We start from the raw sequence: 16891 nt of genomic DNA, 5'->3' as shown, positions 1-16891 counted from the left end.
CCTGCCAAGTTCTAACTTTTCAATTTTCACCCCTTAGCAGCTATTTTTATCGGCTAAAAAACAAATCGGATCTGTACCACGAGTTCGAATCCCATATATATCGTTTCAAGTCTGTCAGATGAAAATTGACAGAATAGTTTTGTAGATACTGTTTCGGCAAACACGCACGCCATGCAAAATCACTTATATATATATATATATATATATATATATATATATATATATATATATATGTGTGTGTGTGTGTGTGTGTGTGTGTGTGTGTGTGTGTGTGTGTGTGTGTGTGTGTGTGTGTGTGTGTGTGTCCTTTTTAATTTCTCATCAGTTTGTTCAAGCTGAGGATGAAGCATCCTACCGGATGCCAAACATTCACCCGCTTACTCAGATATTCAACCGAGCGATCTTTTTACGATTCTGACCAACCCTGTAAGTGCAATTGTTTGAATCACTCTTGCCCTTGGTTCACCCAGTATATTTGTCAGGTAGTTTTTGAAATTCTTTTTCATGAGTTCAGTTGTTCCTATAATAACTGGAATGGAAGAGATCTTCTTAAGATTCCAGTTTCTTTTCATGCCATACACATGTGTGTGTAGATAGATAGATAGATAGATAGATAGATAGATAGATAGATAGATAGATAGATAGATAGAAGCATATATTTAAGAATGGAAAATAAAGTAAGCGAAAGAAAAAAGGAAAAAAAGAATTGAGCAAAACGAGAAGTTGTTTGTGTGCGAGTGCCTTCGAGTATGCTGCAATTCCATGTCATATAAGGTATCAAACGTACAAACGTGATAATGTTACGTCATTCAAATAAGTATTACGTTTTCCTTCTTTTTTTTTTTTTTTTCCTCTTTTGGTTTGTTTATATAGTCGTTTGTGTGTGTACCAGGCGAGACTTCGTACATGATTTTTTGACCGTATTTGGTTTAAAGTGAGATCACAACTTACACAAGACCGACTGGTGTCAGCCCATCCCAAATCACCGGCAAATAAAACACATCAAAAATTGTAGCAAACGGTAATTAGTCGGAAAACGGACCGATTTTAAAAATGAGGAACACGCCCTGGATGAACTGTTTATCCTCTCCCACAAGCCATTTCCCTACACAGCTCTCTCTCTCTCTCTCTCTCTCTCTCTCTCTCTCTCTCTCTCTCTCTCTCTCTCTCTCTCTCTCTCTCTCTCTTGCTTTCTGGATAGATAGATAGATAGATAGACAGATAGATAGATAGATGTATCTATCCATCTTCCACCCTTTCTCTGTCTCACACACACACACACACACACACTCTCTCTCTCTCTCTCTCTCTCTCTCTCTCTCTCTCTCTCTCTCTCTCTCTCTCTCTCTCTCTTTCTTTCCCTCTCTCTGTCTCTCTCTCTCTCTCTCTCTAGCTTTCTGGATAGATAGATAGATAGATAGATCCATCTATCCATCTTCCACTCTTTCTCTCTCACACACACACTCTCTCTCTCTCTCTCTCTCTCTCTCTCTCTCTTTCTTTCTTTGTTTAGAAAGTCAATGGGATCTGCTTTATGAAAGCAAGCTTAACAAACTTAACCTTTTCTCCCTTGACAGCCGATTACGCGGTGATCTCATTTTGTCTTACAAACTCTTCGATGGTCATTATGATATACCTGTGGTTAACTCATATACCAGAAAGAGATCTATGCGGACAGTACAAGAAACTATTTCATCGATTTAACCGGGGGTTGTCTGTTTTCTTAATCAGCATCACTGGACCTTAGAATAGACTTCCAAGAAAATACGCCAACAATACAACAATTTAATGCGAAAGTGCTGGACTACTGTATCCTCTTCTGATAAAATTTCTTTCGCCCTCTTCCTACATGACAACCAATGTTTTTTGGTTTTTTGTTTGTTTCTTTCTTTCTTCTAGTGTTTTTTTTTTCCAAATAAATTGAATTAAATTAACAAAGAAAGGTAATTTACAATATATTCAGAGAGTCAATTTAGTCAGTGTCAAGTTCGGGAGTTAGTTCAAAGTGGATAGACAGCAGTGGAGTTAGCTGAACCCCTTTTGGAAGCGACCAGAAAGGGACCCAAGAAAATGTAACTCTGAAAGGCAATTGAATTCCTGATCATCAATCATCCAGCTGGGAGAATAAACATCATGTATTTTTAAACCATTGTCTTCGTTGTCATCTTTCAACCTGAAAAGCTAATGTTTTTGTGATCATCTTTGTAAACGAACTTTGTATGAAACACCCTCCAATAAAGTAAACTGAATTCCTTCCTTTCAATAATGAATTCTTATCCCTTACGTATTAAAAGAACTGCCACAACAGTCGTCATGCTTGTACACAGTTATATAAATGCCGTTATCAGTCGCCGTCCTGTGTACTCCGTTATCTGTTGTCCCTGCACGCACACTCCACGATTCAACAAGTTCATTCAACATTATTAGTGACATGGCTACATAGAAACAGAAAATTTTCGACATCTCAAGCGACTGCTCGCGCAAAAATACTGCCGACCTAGTGAATTTTTAAAGGCCGCTTAGCGCATTCCATTGCTGATGATGATGATAATGAAAACCATTATGATGATGATGATGATGATGATGATGATGATGATGATGATGATGATGATGATGATGATTTTCATAATGTTATGAAAATAAAATTAGTCCGACGATACATGATGAATAAATAAATATTCACACGCGCACAACGAACGGCGGCCATTTTCATTCTCTTTCTTGTGCTGTTAACATGAATATTTTATGCGCTTCAAACTAGCAAAAAGACATCAAATTTAATAAAACTCGCGAAACTTTTTAAGGTTAATAAGAGTTTGTTTTTGTTTTTTGTTGTGTTTATGTCGAATTAGAAACGAGCCAAGTTAGAGAAATGCAATTTCTATTTTATCTTCAATCATTGTCAAATAACTAATGTCTGTATCCACAATTCCTTATGAAATAATAATCTATATTATCATATTTATTATAATATTTATTAAAATATTTATTACTAGCGGGGGCACCCGGCGTTGCCCGAGTGTTTGTTTCCGGGACGGGGGGGGGGAGTTTTAAAAAATGTCATGGTAGGTAAGTAGGAAGGATCAAACCCGGAGTCATGAGTAAAAGTAGGAAAATAAAGTGTGAAAAAAAAAAAAACATCTGCAACGTTAACAGTTCGGCCACCAAAAAAAAGTCCATTCCAGTTGTTTAGGAAAAAAAAAAAAAGACTACGGTAGGTCGGCGCGAACGTGAAAATATAATGTGAATTGTCCAGCACGCTAACCACTACGCCACAGAGCACTGCAGCTTAGTTTAGTGATTTTAAATAACTTCACATGAAAGAACTACGAAGCCAAACCGGTGTTCTCTTCTCAACTGTTCCTTGTGAACGATCCCCAAACGGTGTTAAGTGGTGGCAGGGGGAGGAGGAATTTATTAGAGAGAAAATATTTTACCACTTCCATTGATCTTAACCGATTTTGGCCGTGACTTCTCAGCAGAAAAAGTATAGAAATCTAAGATTATCGAGGAATTTGAGAAATAATAAGCCTATAACACACCTCAGATATTGTTCTGCCGTTTGTGCATATTATATTTGCATGAAATATCTTGATTTTTAATCCTATTAATGTCAAAATCAGACGGGAAAAAATGAGATCATTTTATTTATATATATATATATATATATATATAGAAGAAGAAGAAGATAGAAGAAGATAGAAGAAAAGAGAAGAAGAGAAGAGAAGAGATAATATTTATTAAAATATTTGATATAATATATATAATACTTGCTGTACCCGGCCACGCGTTGCTGTGGCTCAGATTTTTTTTAAATGGAACACATTCCTCTAGAAAAATTGCATTTTGTTCGTTTATTTACTTTTATTATTTTTTGCAATTTTTTTAATCAATAAAAGTTGTTGTTTTTTCCCCAAAAAAAGATTAATTTTTTACCATAAATTGTTAGGTGAAAGTTTTTTTTTCAGGAAAACTTGCACTTTTTTTTTAAAAGAAATTTGGCAGTAAACGTTTCTCTTTGAAAACGGAATTTTTATTATAAAAAGAACAGATGAATGCTTTATATGAACACTGTAAATAGTTATGTGAATGTATAGAAAAGTTTGATTCTTTTTTTCAAGAGAATGTACAAATTATTTTTTTAACAGATGTTCAGAAAATAAACAGAAAAATACTTCCATCATTAATTATGCAGAAAAATGAATAAAATGCTGATTTAGTGTTTCAACATTATGCTTATAAATTATGATAAAACTTGCTGAGTATGCGCTGTTTTACGGTTGTTGTAAAAATGGAACGGAAACTTAAATTTCGCTCCGTTTTAATCTTTCTTAATTTTTTAATTGTGCCCCCCCAAACGGATATAATCAAAAGAGTAACATTAAACAATTGTACTTTATGTATATAAAACACAAAATATTTAAAAAAAAAAAAAAAAAAAAAAGTTAATACCGAAAGGAAATATCAAACCACTTGATGTATGGAGCTAACAAAAACGAAAGACAGTTATCACAAAGACAGGAGATGCCTATTGGCCTTAGACTTGAAAAGACAAAGGCAATAAGTAGGATAAAAACAGTCAGCAGAAAGAGATATTTATGGAATCAAAAATGAAATAAAAAGCTTTATTATAATGTATGTACCGCGAGGTATTATAATGCTGTATGTACCACGAGGTAAATAAATAAAAAAGAAAAAAAAAAAACAGGTTGAGAAACTGGCGCGGCCTATCCTTCTCTTGAGGATAGATGGAACTCTCTTAAACCGTGGTAAGCACCCCGTCTAGTGATGGCGTCACGATAAAAAATACCCTTGATAGCCCTGGCGAAGCATCAAGTATTCAGCTATTGACAAAATTTGAATTACACTATTCGGCACAATCACGTTGGCACACCGGTCTCGCCAGATCACCGAATTTAAGCAACGTTAAGCCTGTCCAGTACCAGATGGGTGACCATTTGGGAAGGTGAGGCGCTGTATGTACCGCGAGGTAAAATATCAGGTTGAGAAACTGGCGCGGTCTATCCTTCTCTCGAGGATAGATAAGACTCTCTTAAGCCGTGATAGGTACCCCGTCTAGTAATTGCGTCACAATGAAAAATACCCTTGATCATCCTGACGAAGCATCAATTATTCAGCAACGGACAAGATTTGAATTACACTACAAACTCGTGTAGTGAGTTTAATCTCGGCTACTGCCACGCTGGATGGATGGATTATAATGATGTATCGAAACAACGATTAGATGAAGATTACTGTTTTGGGGAAAAAAAGCTACTGGAATTGGAAACTGTATTACAATAAAGTGCTAAACAGAGAATTGACATAGACCACTAGATCAACAAGTTAATTGAACTGGAACAAAAGAAGCAGGAAACAGATCAAATAATTCTAAAAAGCACATGTCATAATATATATATTATTTAATTGGAATTCATTATTGAGATGAGTATTCTTTTTTAATTTATTTATTGCGGACTATTATCCTCATCTTTCTATTATTCTCATCTTTCTTAGTTGTTGTTTCACGACGTTTCGGCCAACTATTCCTCTGGCCTTCCTCAGGTGGTAACCGCGAGAGTATAGGAACTCCGAATCTCCTAACAGCATCCTCAGCAATTACTGCCATCCATAAAACGTGGATTTATAAGACCAAAAAATACAACCTTGATCGCCCTTCGGGCCTCGTGGCGCAGTGGATAGAGACGTTGAATTACTACGGTTCCAGTCGAGAATTGTCTGAAGATAGCGGTTTCAATCCTATCCAAAGCCGGCCAGAGGCTTACTTGGCAAAAAAACGTGGTGAGACGATAAGAACTATGGATTGCAATTATTGATGAGAATGCAGTTAGGAGATTCGGAGTTCCTATCCCGTCCCAGTTACCACCTGACGAAGACCAGAGGAATAGTTGGCCGAAACCTCGTGAAATAACAACTAAGAAAGATGAGGATAATAGTCCGCAATAAATAATACATAAATTAATACATGTAATAATGTTAAAATGTGAAAAAGTGAGCCTAGCAACATCAGGTCTGTGAGAGAGAGAGAGGTTGCAGAGAATAAGAAATGGTGGGGGCAATAAAACTGCAAATATACTTCTTATCAAGAACCTGCAAATGAGACAGAGATTCGTCAACCCAAGCGTCCAGTTTGAGAAAGTGTTGGGGCGATAATAAAACGCCATTTTAGGAGGATAAGAATAAAGAGCAACGTATATAATATATAAACTCTAAGAAAGATCTGATGAGAAAAGAAGCTTCAGAGTCAATTACTCCTCAAGAGCATAGCCAGCCTGAGAATTTCAAGATGAAACATGTTACAGATCGTCCAGTGCAGATATTACTAGGGCTATGACAAAAGAATAGTCTTATCATTGTTTTGACTCTCGAGTATATATCCGACACAGTTAGACACAGCTATTCAACTGAGAACCACATCACTCTTTCTAAAAACATATAAGATATTAACTGATATATACTCGAGAGTCAACATAATGAAAAGAATATTCTGTTGTCATAGCACTAGATATTACACACTCTATTGTATCGCATTGAATAGTAGCCTTACAGCTGCATGTCAGGTGGTTCACACTCTCTACTTCTGTGTGGCAGAAACTGAACTTGTCGTTATTGAGATCCCTCATCTTCTTAAAAGCATTGGTTACCAATCCTTGATTATAGAATAGGTGGAATATGATTTGTGAAGTTAATTCTTTTGGGTGTTTTTGTGAGATTTATTAGAATGTTCATTTATGTTGATGATGTTTGGGATAGTGAGTTCATACGTTGTCGTTGAGGATGGTCATTATTTTATTGTGGTATTTGTGCTTGTGGAGAATTACGACGTCTTCAACTGTGTCCGCTAAGGTTATGATAATATTAGGTGTGGTGAATAGTTTTTTTGTTTTGTGTTTTGTTGTTTTTTTTTTCTTTTTTGTTTGCTTGTTTATTTGGGGGGGGGGTTTGGGGGGTCATAGCAATCATATCAAGTTATTTTTTGCGGGGGGGGGGATCATAGCAGTTATACCGAGTTTGTGAATGGTTCGTTCTTGAGGTATTGATAATTCAGCGAGGGTAAGACCTCTGTCACGAAAACAGCTTCATGGTATGTGTGCGTTTGTGTTTGTGTTTGTGTTTGTGTGTGGGAGTGATTATTTTTTTATCATAAATATTTTCATACATACGTAAATATATATTATGCCTTGAATAATACTCATCAGTGTAGCTATATGATGAATATCTCCTAGCTTATTAAGAATAATCATCTATTTTTCATAGAATTAGACGTGTTTCTAAGTTAAGCGAATGTTTTTCTTTAAAAATATCAAAACATAGAAAAAGTGAAAGAAAAATGAAAACCAATTTGAACGAGACTTATTTTTAAAAAGGAATGAAAAAAAAGAAAATCTATAAAGGAAAAAAAAGGAAGCAGCATTGCGATTCTTTCCATGTTTATCAAATAAATAAAAGAATGAAAACGAGGCTGACCATTTTTGCTGCATTAATATTATCTACGTTTCAAATTCAACATGATTAGATCGTCTTAATAAATAAATACATAAAAAGGGATAAAATGTTTGCATGTTGAGTGCAGTGGATTAATTATGCGGCAATTTTGCAGCATTACGAAACTGTGACTTGCGTTTCTTCTACTTCATCGTCTTCTTCTTATTATCGAAAGAAAAATACAAAAAATCGGTTACAATTATTGAATCATGCCAACATCAATTGAGTGATACGAGTAAAGATTTTAAAAAAGATAAGTCCCTATATTAGCAAGAGCTGCTCGCCATGCTCTATACTGCCTTGATAGAGTTCAAAACCGGCTCTAAAACCTAATAGTTGGTGCCCTTTTATGTGTCCTGCAACCTCTTACCCACAGTAGATACGTTGCGAGCCCGTCTCTGCCGTATCGTTATTTTCATGGCAAATGTTCGTCTGAGCTCCAATCTATGATCCCTCCTTGCCAAACTTTCACAAAAACACTCGACTAGTTACAACCACTATCCACTCTCTATCTGTGTCTAAATTTAAACGCAGCTTCCATAAACAAAGCTTCCTTCCTAGAACTGCCCGCCTGCTGAACACTGTCCCACTGGCCTGCTTCCTGGCCGACTACAATATGTTAGCCTCCAAGTCCAATGTAAACAAATTCTTGTTGAACCGGTAGTTTCAGCTAGGTGAGTATTTGCTATGAACGTTTTATGGGGAAGGGACAATAGATTGGAACTCAGTCGAAAACCTACCATAAAAGTATCGACAGAGCAGAGATAGACTCGCAACGTCTTTTCTGTGAGAAAAAGGGGTAGGGAGGCGAAAAGGTCATCGCCCATTAAATTTCAAAGACGGTTCTGTACCCTGTAAAGGAGACAGGAATGAGAGTTTTTAGAAACTCCACCCCAGATGTGGCAAGAATAGAGAGGCGGGGTAGAAAGTTGAGACAAATAACTTTACAACGATATTTATTATCAATTTCAAAACTTTAAGATCAACAAATATTTTGGTGCATGACCGTTTCTAGGACGATTATTTTCCAAAACTTCAATTTGCTTTTTCTTCAGTATCTTGTCTCAACATCACAAATGTAATTCAAGCAAAATATATCAACATTTTTCTACTTATTTAAAAAGTATATATCTAATTATCACATGGATGACGTCATTGATGGGTGATGGTCGCCAAAACAGCGTGCTGTCATATAGGATGAATGGTAGTTGCTATTCTTATTACAATAGGGTAATGTTTTGGATGAGTAAATTGATAGAATATATATATATGCATGTGTGTGTTGATTTGGTTGTTTTGTTTTACGGAATATCAACCCTTTCTCCCGTTATTTACTGCTAAATTGAGTAATTTTGGAGAAAAGCTTTATGATTCAAGTTCTTTATATTTTCAAATATTTGTTCATGGTGTTTGGTTTGGTTGATTTGTTTGTCTCAATCCTTTTCGGATTATTTAATGCTAAATCCGGCTATTTTGATAAAAGTTTTATGCTTCATGTTCTTTATATTTCCAAATATTTATTCATGGTGTTTTGTTTGATTGGGTTTGGGGGGGGTGAAGAAAATTTTTTATTTTAGACTTTGAAGAACATAATCGAGTTTTGAAAAGGGGAAGTAAAAAAAACAATAGCATCAATATTTGGTGCATTTTCGTTCAGGAAGTCATTATATTCAGACGGTCTGATCTGTCTGTGTGTGTGTGTGTGTGTGTGTGTGTGTGTGTGTGTGTGTGTGTGTGTGTGTGTGTGTGTGTGTGTGTGTGTGTGTGTGTGTGTGTGAAAGAGTATTGTTGCAATGTACTGATATATATATATGTGTGTGTGTATGTGTATGTGTGTGTGTGTGTGAAAGAGTATTGTTGCAATGTACTGATATATATATGTGTGTGTGTGTGTGTGTGTGTGTGTGTGTGTGTGTGTGTGGAAGCGAAATATTTTGTTATTCTTCTATTTTTTTTATTTTTGGCATGAAAACATCAAATTGGCAAACTTAATTTAATGCTACTGTTCAGTTTTACTCTATTTCCGTTGGGAGACATGTTTCTGCTTTGTCCTAAAGCCCCTGTCCCATTGCCAGGAAACTGAGAAGAGTACGCATGCAGAATTGTGAGGCCTTAAATAAACCACAGTTTATCGCCACACGCACATCCACCTCACCTGCGTGTTCCAATCTGTCTGCTTTAGTATGCGTCAGATTCAACCAATATTTTTTTAATATATACCAGGTTTCAATGAATATACAAATTCATGACTACATAATATAATAACAAATATTGTCTTGTAAGATAAAAATGGTTTCTTTGATTTGTTAGAAAGACATTTTTTCCAGATTTTTTGCCGTTTTTTTTTTAATTATTTTGTTCTTCTCGTATGCTTTATTACCAAGTAGCAGAACCAACATTACCTACATATGAACATCCTGGCACCTGTGTGGGACTATTAGTTATGATTTCTGCAGCACTCATCATAATCATGTCGACACACCAGTCTTCGTCCGATCTCCGAAGTTAAGCAAGGTTTAGTGTGGCCAATATCAGATGGGTGATCATTTGAGAATACCATGTGCTCTATGTAGAAGGAAGTCATCACCTCCCTGCAAGAACTGCAAAGTCTAACGACGTCATCTTCCCTAACCGGAGCATACATATGCACCATAATGTGCAGCGACGTCGCGTAGACAACAGTTTTGCAATGAAATAGAGAGAGGAGCAGTAGGAGGCAGCAAGACTGGTGACGTCACGCGGAGATAGCAGCAAAGCAGTAAGACAGAGAGAGTGGAGTCAGAAAGAGACGTGACAGCATGAACACTAGGAGCAGAGAACAGACGATAACGTATTCCCACTAGTCGTCTTGTATAAATTTGTTATGTAGAATGGAAAATACGGACGGGAAATAAAAGTGTCTCAAAAAAAATGTAATTCATTTATTTATTTGGCATTTCTCAGACAAGAGGAAGATTCGACAGACGAGAGGAAGATCGAAATGAGAACGCCTTCTATAACGTTACACATGCAACTGGGAACTGCTTGTAAATTTGAAATTTTCTTCCTTTGGTGGAAGCTGGTTCAACCTACCGATAGTGAATACCGCTTTGGGCGGAAGGGGTTACTGGGCAGTACTCTGGAGGCTTCTTCAGTTTTTGTTTTTGTCCTCTTGTTGTGATGAGCGCAGATTACAAAGATTTTTGGAAGGCATAAGAGAAATATCTGGCATCAACCATTTTAACCGTCTTCTTCCGTTTGTCTACAAACAACTGATCAATTTTATGGCAGTTTATGTAGTCGCTATACAACTTCCTCTTCCACAGATCTCGTAGCTTTAGAGGCCTCCATACATAGCACAAATGATCTTATGCTACTTTCGCATATGAGATAGCCTGTACTCATTACTCTTACATTACATGTAACTATAACTTTGCGGAATCCTATTTTAAACGAATATTGAAATTAAACACTTCCAAGTAACGCCGAGTTGGAACAGTCAATATATATATATATATATATATATATATATATATATATATATATATATATATATATATATATATAGAATGAATGACAAAAAAGTATAATTCAAAATTCATGATGTTGACCATCTTACAATTTATTCTTTTAATTCAATTGACATTTACAATTCTTGACAGTATCTGTTTCGTCGCACAAAATTAATCATTTAATTATTATATCAATCAGTGAATCTATTTTGCCCTTAAATCATCAGAACAAATAGAATTTCCACACTTTCAATACTTTCATTGCCATCGAAATCGGTGAAATTGCTCAATCGTCAGTCAAATTAATCGATTGTCTGCTCTAGTCAGGAACCCATCATGGTGCATTAGGAGGAAGCTTCTCGTGCCTCCCCGCAGTGGCCTAATCCAAAATTTATCGTAGTTTACATTTCACTTTGGAGAAGTGATTTTATGAAATTATTTTTATGTGATGACTTTAATTAAAGTTTAAAATGCAAAAGTCAAGTACTATGGTTCAGTTGTACTCTTAACAGAAGCATGACTTTTAACGCACCCTGTCTTATAAAAGAACCTACTCTTGATTTTAGGCCGGGCCTGTCTACTTGTGTGGTGATAACACTTATCAAATGCACTTGTGATGCCATGCTGTATAAAATAAATGTCAAAATTGGACTGTTTCTTCTTTAAAGTGATTTCTTCAATTATTGATTATCGATACTTATCGGAAACATTCCGATACAAAACCCATCTTAGAACATTCCCAGACAAATGTTTGTGAAATGTTTTAAGAAGTCGGCACAGCCGTTTTGGGGTCCATAGCGAACTCTCACACATATACACACCCATAAATACATATACACATACACACATATACACACATGCACATATACACATACACACACATACACATACATACACACGTACACATAATACATACACACGCATACACATGCATACACACATACACACACATACACATACACACGTACACATACAAAGTGATTTTTATATATAAGAGGAAATATGCTTTTCCTGTTTTATAAGTCATTCAAATTTCTTTTGTAATGTTTATAAATATGACATTGTATATAAGAAAATCATTTCATATTATTTATCCTTTTATCAGGTCAGACACAAGGTAAGGTGTGGTTTTGAGAAGTCAACGCAGGATAAACGCATTCTCACCTACAAAAAATACCTTAGCAATCCCACCATTATTACCTGGCCTAGTAAGGACGTCTGAGGGGAATAGCATTAAGCTAACCTCTTCTCAGAAATAAAATGAAGTCTCGGAAGGTGGACCTCGTAGGACAGAAGATATAGATATAGATACATATAGTTCTGTAGAAATATATTTTCTTACCAATCCGTACATCAGCGAAAAGCAAGAAAGCCATTGCTGAACTGATTCGTGTCATAATTCTATGAAAAGCTTCGTTCTATTTGGGAGTGTTTCATTTCTATTCTGTGGTTGATTTTATTATCCTTGAATAGAGTCACAACATCCTGTGTAGGCCGACATAAACCAAAGAAAGAATGCGGCTTTGTATTTAAAAGTGCGACTAAAGTTTTAATGAATAGAGACAACGCCCACACTTATGACGACACCAACAACATGCGCAGGTGCAAAACATCAACATTCTTTTATTTATGAATTGTAATGATTCCCACATGCTTTGAATCTGACAATTTACAAGCAAATCATTGTTGGCTGAATTTCTTTTCTATTTTTTATGGGTTTTTTTTTAATGGAAATCGCTCGATACAAGACATGAAGCCACTTGATGTAAGGATTTAACAAGAACAAAAGCTGATTATTGTAAAGACAGGAGATGCTTATTGATCTTAGTCTTGAAAAGATCCAGACTGTAAGTAGAAAAAAAAAACAGTGAGCAGAAAGGGAGTTCCACAACTTTGCAGTCTTTGGAAAGAAGCTACTGGAATAGGAAGCTGTATTACAATGAGGTATTAAAACAATAAATTGATGGAGATCACTAGACCAACGAGTCAAACGAGCTGGAACAAAGGAAGCAGGGAACAGATCAAGCAATCCTGAGGAACATATACTATAATAGTATTTGTAGAAAAGACTGAGACAAGCAACATTACGTCTGTGAAGGAGAGGTTGCAGTGAAGAAGAAAGTGTGGGGTCAATCAAATTACAGATGAGATTCTGCAATTTATCAAGCATCTTCAAATGGGACACAGATTCACCAGCCCAAACATGACCACAGTACTCCTTAGATTTGTGGGACCTAACGTGTGAGAAACTGTTTAGAGTGATAGAGAGAAGCGATTTTATGAGAAACATAAAAAGTATGGACGCCAAGAAATATTTGATGAGAAAGAAAGTTGCTTTTTATTTTTGCTTGCTTTGATCAGCACTTATCAAGCCCAAAAGCTACTCAAGGATGAGGTTTAATGAGATGGAATAACTGTCAGCCGAAAAGATGAAGAACACTATATGAACACTATTGAACTGTGTTCTATTACTTATAAGGCAGTCTATGACAGGAACTGGTTGAAATTCGGCCTTTTAGCAAGGAGCAAATTGTAGTACCAGTTTTTCTGTCCTTGGTGAGTGAAAGTAAAATCCTTCTGGACTGAGGCACTTTTTACTTTGTCCTAATACAGAGTGTCCCATTTTGGGAGCTGATTTTACCTACATTAAACACCAACCTTGAGCCTAACTCTGCTCTCATGGGGAGGCAAGTAAGTAAGGCTATTGGATTTTAAGATGTCCAAGTTGCAGGAAGCAGTCATATGGTAATATGCTCCATAAGCGATAATCCCTTGGAAAGAAACTCTGTTCATGGAAATTATGCCTAATACTGAGTATATAGAGAGAGAAAGGAGAGTCGTTTTTCTGTTATGGTAAACAGACAAATTATGACTGAGAATTACTTAGTAGGAGAAATCAGTGATTGGAGCTCAGTCGAGCACCTTCCATGAAAATAACGATAGAGTAGAGAGAGATTAACAACGCTTCGTCTGTGAGAAATGATTATAGTAAAAAGAATAAATAATACCCCACTTACTAGATTTCAAAGTCGATTTTATACTCTGTCAAGGCAGGAAAAAGAGTTCTGTGAAGCACCTCCTTAGATGTGGTAACAGTATTTCATTTCAATCCTTTTAGTTAATTGGTAGGTTTGCTCTGTCTGCGTTATGGCTATTTAACACCTCGGATGTGAGACAAGGAGTTGCCAGCTAACTAGAAATCACAAAAGGCTACCAATGATGAACGTCATCATCTTCGTAGATGTAAACTAACAGCCCAATAATTAAAGTCAAGGAGAAGCTTTCTCAGCAATTCTAGACCCTAACAACATCTCAGGAAGAGACCAGATTGCATCTATGAAACAGAGGACTAGAGAATGGCTATCTATTATATGGAAATCCTCCCTTCTCAAACCCTCCCTACGGCTCAGAAGCACTGTGGGTTTAACGGAGGACACTCAACTACCTAAGAATGGTAATGGGACAATTAAAAGAAAGTTACTATGTCCTAAAGAAGTGAAGTGGACAAGAAGGACTTTTCTAAACCAGAATAGGCCTATCAATAACAATGAAATTCTGGTACGCTTGAAAAATTGTAATATCAAGGTTTTAAATATATATATATATATATATATATATATATATATATATATATATATATATATATATATATATATATATAAAAAATAAATATATATATATACAAAAATAAAATAAATATATATATATAAATAAAATAAATATATATATATAAAATAAATATATATATATAAATAAAATAAATATATATATATAAATAAATAAATATATATATAAATAAAATGAATATATATATATAAATAAAATAAATATATATATATAAATAAAATAAATAAATATATATATAAATAATATATATATATATATATATATATATATATATATATATATATATATATATATATATATATATATATAAGATAAAACCTGGTTGAGATTACTTTATGAATGTTAATTCTTTAATATTTATAATATACTTTAGTTTTATTATCTTGGATCACTTTGGTAAATTTAATTTTTATTTTTATTTTATTTTATATATATATATATATATATATATATATAACTACTTAATTTACTCACATAAAATTAATATACGAAAGTATAGATTTATGCGTAAACTTTAAGTATTTACTTCAAAAGTGCTCAATACGTAGGTAGAGCTAGTTAGTAATTTAATCGCCATATATATTTTATAAATTACCAACTATATATATATATATATATATATATATATATATATATATATATATGTATATATATGTATATATATGTATATATATATATATATAGGCAACGTTCACAACTTTCGTTATCTGAACACTATTGATCATCTAATATCTACGCCTGAAGGGAGAATTTATCATTTCTTAATGCCCTTCATTCTCGTAGCAATTGTTTAGTGGCCTGGAGGTAGAGGCTTAGCAAATAGAGTCAAAGGTGGATTCGTGACTGAATTCGAATTTCCCGACCGGCAGGAAATCATTCTACACTGATGATTGCATATGTATGTAGATATAAAAGAATAATTATTATTTAATTACATATATATATATATAGTAAGTTATGAGAATATATATGGCAATTAAGCTACACAGAATATTCAGTGTTCCATCCTCGTGAAATGCAGAATATTCTGTGTTAAAGTAAATACTGAAAACAGCGCATAAACTATACCTTCATATAGATTGATAGATAGATAGATAGATAGATATATAGATATAGATATAGATATAGATACATATATTTCTGTAGAAATATATTTTCTTACCAATCCTTATTTAAGAAACTCAGCGTAATTACAGAGCAATATAGTGAGTAAATGACAAAAAACTATATTCCAAAATTCATGATGTTGACCATCTCATTATTTATTCCTTTAATTCAGTTGACTTATACAATTCTTGACAGTATCTGTTTTGTAGCGCAAAATCAATCACTTAATTATTATATCAATCAATTGATCTATTATGCCCTTATCTCATCAGAAGAAATAGCAAAACTCAATTCATCAAAAGGAAATAAAGTGTGATGTGACATGATTAATATCCGAGAATTGAAAGAGAAGTTGCAAATACCTTTAATATGTTTGTTTCTATTATTACCATTTTGATTATATATATACATATATATATATATATATATATATATATATATATAAAATAAGTTATAAAATGTATATGGCGATTAAGCTACACTGAATATTCCGCGTTTCATCTACTCTAGGATTCTTCAGGCTTATAACTTACTAACTAGCTCTACCTACGTATTGAGCTCTTTTGAAGTAAATACTTAAAGTTTACGCATAAATCTATACTTTCGTATATTAATTTTATGTGAGTAAATTCAGTATATATATATATATATATATATATATATATATATATATATATATATATATATATATATATATATATATATATATATCAGGTATGTTTATCTGTTTAGATATTTGCATCTACAAGATTCTCTCATAAACAAATTAACCGATTATTATGAATTTTGGAATAAAGTTGCTAACTGTAGAAGGTTATAATGCGGGTTATATTTAGTTTAATTTATCAACACATTCTGAGACCGTCAGTATCAATGTTCTAAGTTTGACGAATCATTTAGTATAATAATGGATATAATAGAAATGCATAATATAGGCAAAGCAGGAGACTTCGTTGGTATAGTCATTTTCAGGTGTATTCTATGTAAGAAGTCTAAGGATAACACAGAAGGAAGTGATGAAAACTGTATTTGAGAGAAAGAGGAGATAAATATAAAGATAACTGGCCATAAATAGACTAGTTTCCAAATTTATTTCTAAAAGCTTTCCAACTCATGCCAGAGGGGGGGGGGTAAATTTAGCTATAATGTTTTTATATATG

General features: G+C 34.2%; 1 protein-coding gene across 1 annotated transcript in view; it reads left to right on the top strand.

The window, feature by feature from the left end:
• LOC145276810 (uncharacterized) overlaps window positions 1–16891 on the top strand; it is a 468903-nt gene that overhangs the window by 64428 nt on the left and 387584 nt on the right. The window lies entirely within an intron of this gene.

Source organism: Euprymna scolopes, chromosome 5, assembly GCF_053919585.1.
Source record: "Euprymna scolopes isolate OS-2025 chromosome 5, ASM5391958v1, whole genome shotgun sequence".
Taxonomy (NCBI): Eukaryota; Metazoa; Mollusca; class Cephalopoda; order Sepiida; family Sepiolidae; genus Euprymna; species Euprymna scolopes.
The sequence above is the reverse complement of the archived record's forward strand: the minus strand, read 5'-3'. Positions and strand labels throughout refer to the sequence as shown.